Source organism: Rhynchophorus ferrugineus, unplaced genomic scaffold (genome assembly GCF_030347505.1).
Source record: "Rhynchophorus ferrugineus isolate W39M unplaced genomic scaffold, kcgeb_rfMv2 rfM7, whole genome shotgun sequence".
NCBI lineage: Eukaryota > Metazoa > Arthropoda > Insecta > Coleoptera > Curculionidae > Rhynchophorus > Rhynchophorus ferrugineus.
This window is the reverse complement of record NW_027472586.1, coordinates 32094668-32111773: the sequence shown is the minus strand read 5'-3', so window position 1 is coordinate 32111773 and position 17106 is coordinate 32094668. Positions and strand designations below refer to the sequence as shown.

The 17106-nt window shown below is 33.9% G+C and overlaps 1 protein-coding gene across 4 annotated transcripts in view; it reads right to left on the bottom strand.

The window, feature by feature from the left end:
- The window catches only part of EcR (Ecdysone receptor), a 604745-nt gene that overhangs the window by 324000 nt on the left and 263639 nt on the right, over window positions 1–17106 (bottom strand). Inside the window, exon 1 of one of the 4 annotated variants that reach the window (XM_076409507.1) lies at window positions 15769–16095. The exons of the other annotated variants lie outside the window; for them this stretch is intronic. The gene's annotated coding sequence lies outside the window, so the exon portion shown is untranslated. Of the gene's footprint in view, window positions 1–15768; window positions 16096–17106 lie in introns of those variants that run through there. 4 annotated transcript variants of the gene reach the window in all.

The window sequence follows — 17106 nt, the reverse complement described above, 5'->3', positions numbered from 1 at the left end:
TGTTCAAACTAATCAGAGAACATTGTGTCTCTTTTTAACTAGAATAAAATGAAAAGGAAAATATTGTCTGATTCTGAAACGAATTTACAAATTGCGGTAGGCAACACATTATACATCTTGATGATGTATGTACAAAAAACTTTGAATAGACTATAATTTTCTTTCCCATTACGACAATAATATTTCACCTTGTAAAAATAATAAATAATTATATATTTATATATATAATATAAAGCAATTTTTCAATTAGCAATCAATTTCCTATTGAATATTTATTTAGGTGTTATTACCAGCGCTGTCTATTGATGAATATGGGTAGATGGGGAGTATCAATGTTAATAAATAAGTTATTATGATAGATTGTTGGAGGAAAATCCAGCTCCAAACCTTCTAAAGAGCCTTCGAATAGCAAAATATTTTATGGATCAATCAATCGATATTTTAATATTAGGTTGTTCACGGATTCATTTTCTTTTAATTTTCTCATTTAATTTTGAACTAAATAGTAATTTTGATATAATATTTTTCAAAATATATCAATTTTTACTATAAATTCCCTGTCCCACTCATCCACTAATATTATGTGGTCATTTTAATAACTATTTGGAACCAACCAACCATTTTTATGGATCTACCAATCCTACCAACCTAAGATCCTAAATGAATAGTATATGTCTTCTCCCTCATATGAATAGCCACAATTGCATTTCTTGTATTAAGGGGTATTTTCTAAGCTCGTATCAGAATTAACGGTAACCTGTTCATTTATATTAACACGAATATCATCACCCTTACTTTGAAACTTACTTTAAAATATATTTGCTTTATAGTATTTCAGGCAAGAAGAAAAAATACTCTATGGTGTGGAAATTACTAGCTTAATTGATTTATAGGTGTTTATAATTCAGTATATATTTAACAACCTGGTAGGTGTAGCAGATAAATAATTAAGAAAATCGGCTTTTCTTCACCAAGAAATGGATGATCTCGATAGAATATAACTTTCACAGAAATCTGTGAAGACTAACTGTTACTGTCAATTATCTAACTAGAAATCACAGAGGTTCTTCTCTGATGCTGTCGAAAATATTGTCGATAACGAAGGAACATATTTCGTTTGAGTAAGAATATTTTCTCATCCTGAAAAAATCTTTTACTAGACACAATATTTAAGCAGAGACAATTCCAATAAAAATAATGATGGCATTATAAGATTTTATAGGTTGAATCCTGTGATGCCTGCGAGTCTGGATGGGAATTTCGCCTGACCAAGATCACTGCCTAATTAGGATTAAGAGAAACGGAAAACGCCGAGCTTCGTTTATTTTACCAGAAGGATATTGCAGTCTCTGGAGGAAGCCCGTTCCGTTTTCCCCGATGAGAAATGGCAAAGTGGCAGTCGAAAATGGAGAAGCGGAAAATTTCGCAATCCACGGTCGTGCAAACTCCCAAAACTTTTAGCGGACGTTTATTCCTGAAAGAAGATGAAAGGGGATTAATTAATAAAGAGAGAACCGTCCGGGATATCTATATATACAAGATTGTTCGGTGGGTTTAGCAAGTCGACAATAGAAATATGTATTCGACAATCCATTTTCTATTTAAAAGCCTCTTAAATATCTTCACTAATCAATTTTTATGAACCCTGCCAAATAAATCATCATATAGATAGGTGAATAATCTTCAGTGTGGCCTACGTATAATTTTTCACAATTTTTCTTGAATTTATTAATCCCTTTATATGGAGATATATGCTATTCAAAGAATTGACGTTATGGTTTCTGTGTACAAGTGTAATTAACAATCGTTCGTAATAATTTTTCATACATATACCTCATTTTGTATGTTCAGTTCGTCAAGTATGTTATTATTTTAATTAGTAGGTATTCAATAAATTCAGGAGAATGGCGATATTATAATAATATATAACGAACTTAATGATGTTACCACAGATAACGTATTGTACCAGAAATAATTCAAAAGACTATGACATTGTCGTCAAAATTACCTGTGGAAAAAGTTCTGGTTGGAAAATAAACTATTTCTTGAGATGGGTTAAAGAAATAGTCAGTTTCAAGGGGATATAAGAGATAGAAGTCTGAACCACATACTTAAACTGGAATATCTATATTTAACAGCAACATGCAATCAAAAAAGCTTTCAAATGAGATTTGAAATTATTCTTGTCATTATGAAAAAGAGTGTACTGTATATTTATAATACCATAATTATAAAATATTATAAACAAAACTAATTTAAGTTAGTTAGTTACTTAGTTAAAGATTAGTTAAGAATATGTAGACAAATTTTAATCACCAATAAATTTTGCGATGTATCTCCAACTACTATGAGGATTAATATATGCAGTAATTTTTGCTTTTATGAAAATTAGTTATGAGCAACCTGACATGTATTTAATTAATAAAAATGAGCTTTGTTGAGCTCTTATCTGCAGAGTGAGAGTGTTTAATTGTAGTCAACTAATTCTAAGATACGCACATCATACGCCTGGAGGGTGTTTCTTTCGTCATTTTAATAAATACTAATTATACTGCAAGAAAGCAGTATTCAACTGCTTGTGTTGTATTAGCTAACTTTAGCCCAAACACATTTATTTGCTAATACCTCTTGCAATTTATTTTTGTTATTTAATACAGTGACACTATGTAACATCCAAAATTATCAAACTCAGTGGGGAAATGATGTATAATTTTAATTAATGATTAGGTGTTTGAATAGCATTTCATCAACACAGAACGCATCTGACATATCCAACCCTGAAAAAAGTAGATATCCAAGATCGTTAAAACTATGGATGAATTAGAATTTTTTCAAAAATGATAATAAAATGTCTGTTGAAGACAAAGGAGGTGAAGAAGAATTTGTTAGGTTTTTGTAAAAAAAAAGCGAAGAAGTATTTTATCAAATGAGGTGTTATTCCCACACTACGTCAGCTTATAACGAAAGATTAATTGAGAAAGGCATATGATTCGCAGCATATTCGTGACCTCGAAATTGAAAACGTTCTGTAAGCATTATTAAACTTCTTCAAGTGTACTCAAAAAGGCAAAGTCTTCCAGTGCTTGAAGAAAGTAGTAGTATATATATATATATATATATATATATATATATATATATATATATATATATATATATAGATATATATATAGATATATATATATATATATATATATATATATATATATATATATAGATATATATATAGATATATATATATATATATATATAGATATATATATATATATATATAGATATATATATATATATATATATATATATATATATATATATATATATATATATATATATATATATACTGCAATAATACTACCATATGCACAGCAAGACTTTATGGCAATCCATATTCCTTTAATTGCACACTAGCTACACATTTTGCTCTTTAAATTGTCGTAGTAAATCTACTTGTCATCACAATTTCAAGCCACACAATGGTCTTCTTTTAGTTCTTTCTTGTCTCATGGAGATGGCTAATTCATCAACTGCCAAGATGCGTGGAAAGTTCTTTAAGAATTTGAACTAGTTTTTCGTCCGATAACGCTTGCTTATCTTTCTTATTAACTTTATTCGTTGTCTTCGAACTTTTAGCCCTTCAAATAGTTGAAACCAAATGCAATAATTGGAATATGACGAAGCAGCATCAGCATACGTTTCAAAAAAATTTTGAAGGCTCTTGTTTTGTTTTGTCTTTGGTACTAACTTGGTACCAGCGGCAGTCACCACATAATCAGCCTAACTCGCTTATTTCTGGGGTCTACGCGACCAGGTGTCCGTAGCAGGATTCTTCTACCCAGTTTCAGACCAAAAAACAAAGAACTTTCCAGCGAAGTGTACGGCATTGTCTGGTGGGAGGGATGAGGCAAGCTTACAGAAGACAAAACACTATAAACTTCGATTCCGTAGAAGTCTGTACATGTGTTCTTCGACATCTATTCTCCTATGGAATCTATCCCACATGTACCCTATACCAAATAAATATATTTAACATAATGGTAGGGTTAGCTACATTATAGCTTGAATGAATAAAATAAGAGGTTCCTACTGATCTACAACCATAGTAATCGAAGGAAAAACGTATAAACCACGCCCAGTGATCTTACTAACAATATAAATTATTACCAGCCCATAATTCGATGGTTATCGTTATTTATTTCCATTTCGTTCGTGACACCTCAATTTCAATCTGAGCTTTCACCTTACATAACCGCGGTTCGACTCGTTGTTAGCAACTCGAGTCCCGATGATTTAGATCTTTTCGCGGCGGAATAGTAATTGAATTGGCACTTTTTAACGCTCGTTCTATTTGCTGCCGAAGAATTATAAAATGCCTCAACACCACCGTAAATCATCGAAATAACAATGTCCCATTGTGGCCGATTGTTTCGTGTCGTAAAGGCAAATTGATTCGTCAAGAAAAATTCGTTAACAATGCGTGGCGAGAGTGTTTGCGCGGCCTGTGCCGTTTCGCAGGAATCCTTGAAGCGATTTCCGCGATTTTCGCTAATTATTCTTCGACAATGGTGGTGGAACACACACGTGTATTGTTTATTGTTAATATTTTGTATCGGTTATATCTAACAGCAATATGCAACCAAAAATTCGTTCAAATGTTTGGATACGTCACCATGGTCCTGAAATTTTTAAATAGCTTAATAGTAATATGAACTGAGGACTAGTATAGAACGAATTTTATTATGTCGGCGTAAATAAAGAATATAAATTATTTTTAAAGGATATTTGTTATTTTTAGTTAGAATAAAGTATATACACAATGAAAACAAACATCATACAAAGTACTTAAAAACTACGTACTTAAAGACTGGTGATTGAATTTGTACGTCGGTCCTTTGAATTTTCAATACCGATAGTGATAACAATACCTAAAGGTGTCATTAGAGAATAATGTTGAAAGACAATAGCGATATCTGATAGCAATGACAAACTCTGCTTGCATGAAGTGCACACGGTACGAAGGGATAGCGCGAGACGTATCAGTTTATGTCCTAACACTAACAATAATAACGTGCAATGTGATCAAGGGATAACGCGCGAGATCTACTGTCACTAAGGTTTGTAGGCCTCGCTAGGATTGAGCTGTATTTTTAAAATAAATAAACAAATTAAAAACTGAACAGTACTGTTACTAGAACACTCGCTTCTCCAGCGCCAGCTATGATGAACGTGCAATGCGTTCAAGGGAAAAAGTTAAAAGCCACACGCTATATACGCTGCGATCAGGAGCCAGTAGAAACCACTTTCGGTGACGTTTATGTGTGCCTCAAATTATCCATAGATCATAACTAAACATCAGAAACTTTGGCCACTATGGCATTAGCCTCTGGTATATAAAATAGTTACAATTTATATTTACAGTTGCAACCATAAAACTATTACCTTACCGATTTATAGTGATTATGAGTTATAATAATTAAATAAATAAATAATGGAGAATGTTTAGAATAAATTGAAAAATGAATAGATAAATGAGTAGATAACTGAATAGATAAATGAATGGATAACTGAATAAATAACTTAGATAACTGAATATATAAATGAATAGATAACTGAATAGATAAATGAATAGATAACTGAATAGATAAATATATAGGTAAATAAATAGTTAAATGAATAGAATTAAAATAAAAACAAAACTGGAATACTCTGTGAAAAATTCGGGTTGTGAAGCATAATACACTGTATAATCGGCACGATTGAAAAACGTAGTTCTCTTACGGTCGCGGCTGCATAAATGAACTTTCATAGAGCTTGAAAAGCCCTTGGATATGTTGAGCTAAACATGTTGCCAATTATGGCAATTGTTTTTGGTGTTGGGTGTCTACAAGGGTGGCAGATCCCAATAGAGCAGAGGTGATAACCTCTGCTCTTTTAGTCTCTTTACCGTTATCTTAAATTTCCCAGAAACATAAAAGCAACAATAAAATATCAAATTACCCTTAAAATATGTTCGATGTGTTACCGTTAACGTGAACTTTATAACGGTCGATTCTGGGATTTCCAACTCCTCGAACCACGAGTGTTTCTTTTTTATTCGTTTTTTTAGAGATGAATTTAAAAAAATATATTAAAAAATAATTTGTTTTTACACAATTTATATTGATTTTCACACTTCTTTCGATCCACTGACTCTCACTGTGGCCAATTTTGAAAGCTGAACATGCTCCTATAAAAATTATTGTAAGAAAATACAGAAAGGCATTGTTACAATATACTTAGGCATCGAAGCGGATATGGTATCGGGACCGGGTGATGGAAATGCTGAGATATACGCTTATTGGATACAAAGGCCGGCGCCTTGAATGGAAATCATAAGGATACATTACTTAACAAATATCTTCGGATTTAGCGCATGCGCACTATCCTGCATAGAAAACCATAGAAAAGAATAAACTGTTGTCTTCATTTTCTAATGTGCAGTACATTGTTTGCGAGTTGATCATATAGTCGATTAAGTGAAAACAACAATAAAAATCTAGAATATTTAGATTTTGTGTTACATTAATAATTCTATAGTAATAATAATTAAATTGTGTTATTTATGGTAGTTTAACATACTATGGTTTCAAAATATGGGAGAACAAGGATAAGTGCAGAATGTAAGGTTACATTTTCAATAGTAATAAAATCCAAACCGTCTCCATTTTATATATAGAGGGAATGTTAGCTGCCAAATGTATAACACATCATTTTCAACGACATTGAACAGGAACATATCCCAAAATTTAATGACGAAAAGAACAGAGAAGAAAATAATTCCTTTTGTGTTGCAAGTGGTCAATTCATTAATGTCGGCCTTTCAACGCCCCCCTTTCAATATTGAATCAAATATTTATCAAATTAATGTATATTTATTTATAAAAAATAATGTATATACAAAAAAGGAGTAAAAAAGTAAATGAAGATGTATATACACATGCGCCAAATCCGGAGATAATTGTTAAGTAATGTATCTTGAAATCATATAGTTTCTTAGAATCTTTCGAAGAGTATCCTGTTGAAGTAGTTGATAGATGAATGTTATTGTAATCACCATTCTGTTACCTTGTATAGTGACCATCATAATGTTTTGTTGTTAGATCCCACACAATTTGACAATCCGCTCGTGACAATTTGTGCAAAGAAATGCTTAAGGAATTCAATCCCGGTGCTTCGAAAGACGTTTATAAAATCGTAACAGATGACGAATCATGAACATATTCCAAGATGAACCAAATTCAACAAAAGTTGTTCGCACACGAAGCACTTCAAAGAAAATGGTGGCCTATTTCTTTGGGAAAACTGGTTATATTGGAACAGTGCCTCTAGAGAATCGTAGAACAGTAAATTTTCATTGGTACACAAACATTTGTTTGCCAGAAGTCTTCGGTGAAAAAAAGAAAACAAACAAGAGACGCCGGATTGTCTTCATTATGACAATATGAGCTCTCACACATCGGCTCAAACAAGAGAGTATTTGAACAATCAAAACATCGAATTTATGGGTCATCCGCCGTACAGCCCTGACTTGGCACCAAATGAGTTCTTTTTGTTTCCATCCGTGTAGAATAAACTGCGTGGTCAGTTTTCATCGCCCGAAGCGTTCAATAATCATGTTTTGAAGATACCTCATTCGGAATGGAATACATGCTTTGAAAATTGGTTTAACTGCTTTAGCTTTCATTTTTATAACATAATGCTTGTAGAAAATGGAAAATGTTAAAGTCAACACTAAAATTACACTCTTGTATTTCTAATTTTTTAAAAATCTGTCTGTATAGCTGTGAAATTCCGATACTGTTACAGTTTTCCTGTTTTTGATTTATGTTTGGTGATATTTCTGCTCAAACTTTTGTTGCGAAGTTGATATTCTTCAATGAACGGCCAGCGCCAAGAAGACATGGATTAAGATTAAAGAGAATAATCTGAACAATAGAAGCTTAACTGTGTCCGAAACCGAAATAGCTGCGACCGATCACTAGTGCTGCCGTAGCTTACTAAATAATATTCAAAGTGCTACTATACCGAGAGTAGTGCATTGTTTTTCATTTTCGTATTGGATGAAAAAATAATTTTATTAACTTAAGTAAACTAGTAAAAAATTCACCAAGATTATTTCGAACAAATTTTATGAAACAAAATCTCACAAAAAAAACTACCCATCAGACTTGGAAACTCTGACCAAACTCAGGTATCAACCACGTATGTTGTTGTATACGTGTCAGTTTCGCATTAAATATATTGATTTAGAAAATATGTCATGCAAATGGTAAACTTTTCTAGTGTTTCAAATTAAATATATCCAATTCTAAATTAATCCAAACCGGAATCGATAGAATCGACGGTGAATCACTAGTCACTCAAAGCATGTCTTAAAGTAGCCTCTTGAAAATTAATAGTTCTAGCTGTGAACTATCGGAATTTTTTAACAATGGAGCTCAGAAAAATATTCCCGGTTCATGGGCATCTGGAATTTGTAAGTATTTACGTTTCAGAAATATTTGTTATTCTGGTTAATTGAACTTTGGACAGAATTCAAAGTACCGCATACCAAAGGCATATAAAATTGTCGAAATTGCCTCTATTCGTACATATTTGGAACTTTAGGACATCAGGGCACATACAGGGCGAGTTTTTTTTAAGCGGCGACACTAAGTGTTTATAAAGTGTTTATTATCATAATACTTTAACGCTATAAATCATAATTCATTATTCAATATAATAAATACTTACAGAGACATCAGATTAATGAAACTATGACAGTAATTACCTGAAAAAGAAAACAAAATGTTGTTAAACCATAATAACAAATGTTTGGAACTAAAAAAATATATATTTTAAAAATATTATGTTGAGCAAAAAATAGTTTAGGTTTTTCCTAACAGACGCTTTTAAACTAATATAATTCTAGTAACATCTATTTAATCTAATCTTGTCATAAAAAACATTCTATAGATACTATTTTAAATTGTCAAATTGCCGCAGTTGGAGAAAAAAAAACCCAGTCGTTTAAATAATACTTATTTTTTGTCATAATGTGAAGTAAAGTGTAATGTAAAAAATTATAACGTTACAACATATTTTTGAATTTAGCTTGATGAAGGGTAATCTTGACACTACCGCCCAATCAGTTTCTGTTTTTGTATCTTTAAGGACACTACATTTTCGTTCGACTGATGCGATCGAAAACGACAGAATCAGCAGTAAGATTAAGCAGCCGCATTCATCAACCACGTTATTTCCATGAAGTTCCGTTTTTATAAGGTTGTCTGCAACCGACCATAATATTAACAAATGATGTGCTAAAGTATAATTTTATTACTGACTGCCAACATAATAACAGTTCAATTGAAGAGTCCCCGGCCTACCATATAGTAAAACATATTTTTTGGCAAAATTAGTTTTTTTATTCAACATAATTCCCTTCAAGTGTGATACATTGATTATAGCTACCCTCCGACTTTTCGATACCACTTTTGTGGTGTGATTTATCCTTTGTTTCAAAATAAGCATCAGTTTCGGCGATCACCTCTTCATTCGACAAAAATTTCTTCCCAGTGGGCATCCTTTTGATATCTGGGAACAAGAAATAGTAGCTGGTGGCCAGATCTGGAGAGTACGGTGGATGAGGAAGCAATTCGAAGACCCATTCATGGATTTTTGTCATCGTCTTCACTGACTTGTGAGACGGTGCATTGTCTTGGTGAAGCACCACTTTCCTTTTCTTCAAATGCGGCCGTTTTTCGGCGATTTCGCCTTCAAACGGTCCAATAACGCTATGTAATAGTCGCTGTTGATAGTCTTTCCATTTCCAAGGTAGTCAATGAAAATTATTCCATGCGCATCCCAAAATACAGGCGCCATAAACTTGCCAGCCGAGTGTTACGTTTTCCCACGTTTTGGAGCGGGTTCATCGGGTGCAGTCCACTCGGATGACTGTCAATTGGACTTCGGAGTGAAATGATGGAGCCATGTTTTATCCATTGTCACATATCGGCGCAAAGACTCGGGTTTATTACGCTTGATCATCTTCAAACACTACTCCGAATCATCAACTAGTCGTTTTTGGTCAAAAGTGAGGTCTCGCGGTACCCACTTTGCACAGAGCTTCCTCATACCCAAATACTCGTGAATAACATGATGCACACATTCAATTGATATCTTTAGAGTGTATGATATTTAATTAAATTCCAATTTACGGTCAGTTAAAATCATTTTGTGGATTTTTTAAATGTTTTCGTCCTTTTTGGGCGTCCACTGCATTCACCGTCTTCGGTGCTCATTTTATCACGTCTAAACTTAGCATACCAATCCTTGATGGTTGATTTTCCTAAGGCAGTGTCCGGAAACTCAGCATCAAGCCAATTTTTTGCTTCAACTGTATTTTTTCCCTTCAAAAGGCAATATTTTATCAACACGCAAAATTCATTTTTATCCATATTTTCCACAATAACAAAAGTTGTTTCACTCAAAATGCTATAATTCAGAAACTAATGATCCGACATCTGTCAAATTTATACACGCATCTTTTGAGACTTACTTGTAGAAATTTTCCAATGAATGTCGATATTAGACTAACAACAAGATGTCAAATTCCCTACATTTTCACCGCACAATACCAATTCCAATAAATTGTAGATTTATCTATATGAGATTCTCGGCCGATTAGAGAATTCCCCATAAGTTGGCAACACCGTTTTCTTTTTCGAACATCAGTTCAATCGTAAATTAACTTCGAACATTATGTTGTTTATTAGATTATATGGTAAAGCAATAAAATTAACAATAATTAAAAAATAAATAATATTAAAAAGTATAATCGAAGTATTAATTAAGTAATAACTTGACTTGACTGCTTGAACACTTTTTATTTAATTTAATTTTTCATAAATAATATTTGCATCAACACAATTCAAATAAAAATAAACAGCGAGATATGTATTTATAGCTGAGCCGTAATAAACACGAACTTATCTAATAGGCTAAATGGTTTCGTGGGGTCATAACGGGGAGAAACAAAGGAAAGGTTGAGACCGACTCGAATAAATAATAAAGAAAATCGAAGCGTCTCGACGCGCCAACTGCAAATCGATGCCGCAGCCCTAAAACACCGACGTCACAGCCTCTGAAATCGAATTAGTCTCGCATCAAACGGTGCAGCTGAAATTTAATAATGACGGTCTGTCAATTGTGTGCAATTAACGCGATTCAAACACGACATTATCGATTTTTATTATTTTGGAAATGTTTGATTAAATTACCAACAAAACTACAAATAAATTAAATGACATTATGTATTTGACATTATCAAAAGATGCGTGTATAAATTTGACAGCTGTTGGATCATTAGATTGTGAATTATAGCATGTGAGTGAAGCAACTCTTGTTATTGTGAAATAAAAATGGATAAAAAGGAATTTCACATGTTGATAAAATATTGCTTTTTGAAGGGAAAAAATACAGTTGAAGCAAAATCTTCGCTTGTCGCCGAGTTTCTGGACAGTGCCCTAGTAAAATCAAACATAAAGGATTGGTATGCTAAGTTCAGACGTGGTGAAAAGAGCACCAAAGACAAAACATTTAAAAATTCCACAAAATGATTTTGAATGACCGTAAATTGAAATTGAATGAAATAGCAGACAATCTAAAGATATCAACTGAACGTGTACATCATATCATTCACGAATATTTGGGTATGAGAAAGCTCTGTGCAAAGTGGGTGCCGCGCGAGTTCACTTTTGACCAAAAACAACGACGAGTTGATGATTCGGAGCAGTGTTTGAAGATGATCAAGCGTAATAAACTCGAGTTTTTGCGTTGATATGTGACAATGGATGAAAACATATCTCCATCATTTCACTCCAAAGTCCAATCGACCGTCATCCGAGTGGACTGCACACGATAAACTCACTCCAAAGCGTGGAAAAACGCTGGTAAGGTTATGGCGTCTGTATTTTGGGATACGCATGTAGTAATTTTCATTGACCTTGAAAAAGGAAGAACTATCAACAGCGACTATTACATAGCGTTATTGGGCCGTTTGAAGGACGAAATCGCCGAAAAACGGCCGCATCGTGTTACAAGTCAGTGAAAATGGTTGCAAAAATCCATGAATTGGGCTTCGAATTGCTTCCTCATCCACCGTATTTTTCGTCGAATGAAGAGGCGATCGACGAAACTGAGACCTATTTTGAAGTAAAGGACAAATCGTACTACAAAATTGCTATCGAAAAGTTGGAGGGTCGCTATAATCAATGTATCACCCTTGAAGGAAATTATGTTAAATAAAAAAACTAATTTTGCCGAAAAAATGTGTTTTACTATGGTAGGCCGGGGACTTTTCAATTGACGTGTTAACTATAATTAAAGTATTTGGTGTACAAATAAAATCATACAGTAATCTTCACCAATTCAAAAAATATAAGAAAAAAATTACGACCTAACTACTACTGTTATGAACAACAACGCATGGGCACCAGGCACTGAAATGATAGATAGGAATTCAGGAAAGTTGGAAATATTTGAGAATGTGCAATAGTATGGAACTGCCATTCATATGACTGGCAGAATTGCTGCGAATGCATATCCTGATATTCTCAATAAGGAAACTCTTGCTATGATTAGCATATTTATGACAAATACTACAATATTTTTGGATGACAATGGTGGTCATACACACAATTTTTGGTGGCCATACACACAGCCAAAAAGTTCAGTCCTTGTTTGAGGAGGATTAGAAAATAATTAAACATCTTATCTAGCTAGCGCAATTACCAGACCTTAAATAATTGAACCGTTATTGGAGTTATAGAGCAGAGAGGGTGCCGTAGATTTCTATCTCTATCATGATTACAGCAATTGGTGGATGTCTTGGTATAAGAAATGAACATCCATCGGAAACCATTCAGATTCTTTACGAATCTATTCCACGAAACATTACAGCTATTTTGAAAGCAAAATTTTAATTTTTGGTGATTTTAAATCATTTTTGAATTTAATATATTGCTTGTAAAGAGGTATGGGGTAATGACCACTAAATATTTGTATTGTATTTTTTTAATCAATCTTTATTAATTGTTTAACCATTGCACCCTTTTTAAATACTATAATAATTATATTTATAGTCAATCAGGAATATTCTAAGATTATTATTCGTTGAAACTTGAATGAAAGAATGTTTAACGATCAAAACACTTTATCAAACAATGAGAGACCTAGATAATTGAAAAAGCGAACCCCGTAAATTCCCAATAGTTAAGGATAATATAAATGCGGCCAAAATTATTTTTTTATTTAACAATCAAAATGTTGTTCTTTTTACCTTATTACATTAATAAAAACTCTTGTAAGGTGGAGCTCCAAAATGCTACGATATTATTATACAATATATTGTTATTTACAACCATAGTACAAACAAAACCTAAAACCTTATATATTACATATAAATCTATGTAAGCATAAATTCGGCATATTATTTTCAAGGTTTCAAGGTTAGGACGGCGAAATCAAAACGTAATCAGTCGAATGAACTACTATAACCTCGACCAACGATTCGGTTGGCATTCCCAAATCCAGAAAGGTTCGGGGATAGCAAACCTGCTATCTTCTATGATGTGCGCTTCTAGCAGACTTCCTTTCTCCATTAAATGCTTATTTTACAAGATGTTAATTCGTTCCGTATTAGTCTACGGATCTAATGTCTACTTCAAGTTTGTTCCACTCAAGCAGGTGAAACGGCTTTAAGTTTTCCAAAATAAGACCCTCAGCAGAATCTGAAACGCTCCATGGTTTGTCAGCAATAATCCAATTCATAGGAAAAGTGACACTCCAGAAATCAAGCATTTTATACCTCAATCAAACCTCACAAACAACTCAGCTCAAGTTCTTTTGAAAACGCGCTTGCTCGCGAGCTGGTTGACATGTTGGGAGCTTGCTTAGCACCGCATCACCGCTAACCTCCCCCTCTTCCAGACTAAAACGGCATCATCCGTCGCTGCAGTCATAACTTTTGCGCCATACGATAGTATCCAGTCGTGTGTTAACTCAAGTTCGCGAATCAATAGAGTCGCCGGGTCCTCGTGCCCTATAACGGCTGCCCGATCTGCGAGTGCCATATCCCCAAATTTAATGCAGTAGCAGTAGCGATCCACAGGGGTCAACTGCGAGGCGGTTTCGGTTTAATGTATTGGTAAACGTAGAGATAGTCCCACATAACCCGGTCCAGCTTGTCACTCCAGGGCAAATCTTCACGACCAGGTATCCGTCATGTACTCTACCGCCTGATTTTAGGCCAGAACAAAAAAAAACTACTATGACCGAAAATAATGAATGGAAGTATTTGACTGAGGCAATCGACAATCAAAAGCAGTCAAATCAGTCGGACCGCGACTAAAACGGTCGATAATAAACAGTAGTCAATTACTAAACAGTCGATAGTTCGCAACGCTAGTTTTATGGATTGAATAATTTTCAGGGCAAGTCTGCAGCAGTGATAAATGTACCAAAAAAGGGGCAATGGAACAAAATAAATCAATGGACGTTGGTGCATTAAGAAAACTTCCAAAAACTGATTTAAGTGAAACAAGGGCTTAGAAGCAGTGAATTTAGTAATGGGAATAATGGACAGATGAAAATGTATTAATTCCTACATTGATTCATTCTTTACGAAATAGCCATGAGGTTGGTCAATTCCCGGATTGCCTCAAAATATGAGAATTTCTTCAACTCAGAATCAGTTTGATACATAAAAAATGAAGAAAAGTTTTAGCTACCTTAGTCTTAGATATATTATAATTGAGCCTTCTATCATAGAGCCTTCAAACATATATCACATCACATAAATCAATATCGGTTTATTTATGGAGACAACAAAGGATTTTATTTACTCCTCCGATGTCGGAATATCTCCGACTTCCAACAGCCGCTTTCGGTTTCCTCGAACTATGCATTAAAAGTCTTAAATCGACTTAAAGCTGTATTTTTGTTTTTTATTTACGTCGTTATTTATAGAGGCGAACTCTGAAACAACCCTGCGTCCGATTTAAGACGAATCATGATCGATAACGAGCACCGCGATAAAAATAAAACCCGAAAAGCATCAGTGGCCAATAGAAAAAGGTGACGAAGCCCTTATCGAAATACTAAAGTTACAAAAAGCACTTGTGGTTACAGATCCAATTTAATTAACGAACGGTCATCGTTTTTTACAAATTAAATTGGAGTATCACGTTTCTTCAATAATCTTATTCGAATTTAGGTTCTCCTAATATTTCCCGATGGTTCAGGAACTTTTGGCGGTTCATTAAATATGTTTTGTAAACTTGTAGTGCCTACATCATATTATGGAGTCAATGATTGTTCGTTTTCGTATTGAACGTTTTCTTTCTTTTCGTAAAATACAGACAAAGACATGTACCATTCAAGAAAATTATGTATTGTTTCCAATATTTATGGTAATTACAATTCCACTTGAAGAATTATTACGTATTTTAATTTTATAATTTTTGTTAAATAATTTAGGGGGAATTTTACTTGATAGTATGTCACTTTTTCACTTAGATAGATATCACTTAAAGTTTTTGGTTTCCTCACTTTCAATTTCCTTTTTTTAAACAAACATTTACTTAATAAAATACAAAATGTTCCATGGGGTATTTCGAATATATAAAACTGATCCGTTTGTATAAATATCAATTTACTTCCGAAGGTTACGAAAAAACACAACATCACAAATACCTTTCAGTGATATCCGCATAATCCCGCTAAAGCCCCATGTAGCAGGAAACAACACATCAACACCGGGCCGAAAACAAAACAAAACAAAACAAAAACAACGCGGGACGATGCCGGTCGACGTCGACGTCGTTTTGCGAGACGGAGGAAAGCGTGGCGCCTGACGGACGGCTCTTGGACCGCTGCACCGACGCAAACGATAAGGTTCGTCCATCGATCGATGGACGAACCTTCAGGTCACGGATTGCACGCCATCGCGTCGCTCCAACTGATACGAGCGGCGTCCCGACGCGAAGGAAGAGCGGACGTTTGCGACGTTGCCGCCGTCAGGGGGGGATCAAAACCGCCCTCTCTACGCCCACCGCGCCGTCATCGTTTCGTCCTTGGGACCGTTCTTTGTCTGAGAATTTTCCTCGGTGTGCCGTTTATAGTTTGCGATAAATCCGGTCTATACCGACGCTGGAAATAATTCGGTTTCGACTTTATCGCTCTCAACTTCGGCTTATTTGTAGATCACTTTTCAATTCGTTACGTCGGATTTATTGTTTTCGATAAAGATACGCTGGAAGTTAGCCTACATCATTGGATACAAATTATTACTGTTTTCCGTATAATTTGCTGTATTATATAAGGCGGTTTTCCAACAAAAATTAATTAATTCATTCGATCTAGTATTCATTTATTTGGAAAAGATATTTGTAAAGTAAAAAGAGAAAAAATTGTAATCAAAAAATACAACAAAACCCAAGCATAACTAAGACTGTTGTAAATTTAAAACGAATTTTCCATTTTTAACCGACTTCGAAAAAGGAAGAGGTTCAATATCAGACTGCATTTCTTAATGTATGTTCGCCGATTTCTCCGTCAATTGTGGGCCGTTTTTTTCGAGGTAGTTCCATTAGAACCAAATCGCAGAAGGGGGAAAAGCGCTCAAATTTCAAAAGCACGTCCAAAGTTTTCACATATTTCTTATATAAAATAATCAGATATTTGTGTATAATGTTATTGCTGAGCTGATGTGATGGAAAAACTATTTGGGTTCAGAACCGAAGTAGTCAGTTGGTAGTGGTTAAAATAATATTGTAAATAGATAAATAGGTTTAGGTAGGTATTAAGCTAAATTTTGTGTATATAGTAGAATATAAACTACGTGTAATAGATAGGTTAAATAAGGTTTTGGTTTATTTTTATTTAGTTATTACAAACTTTGATTTTTTTTAGTCGGTTGTTTTTTTTTTGTTAAAAATATTGTATTATAAACTGCAAATGGCAATATATTCGACATCATCTATGACGTCAGTCGGCTGATTTATTGAATGGGCTATAGTTCCTGAAAATCAA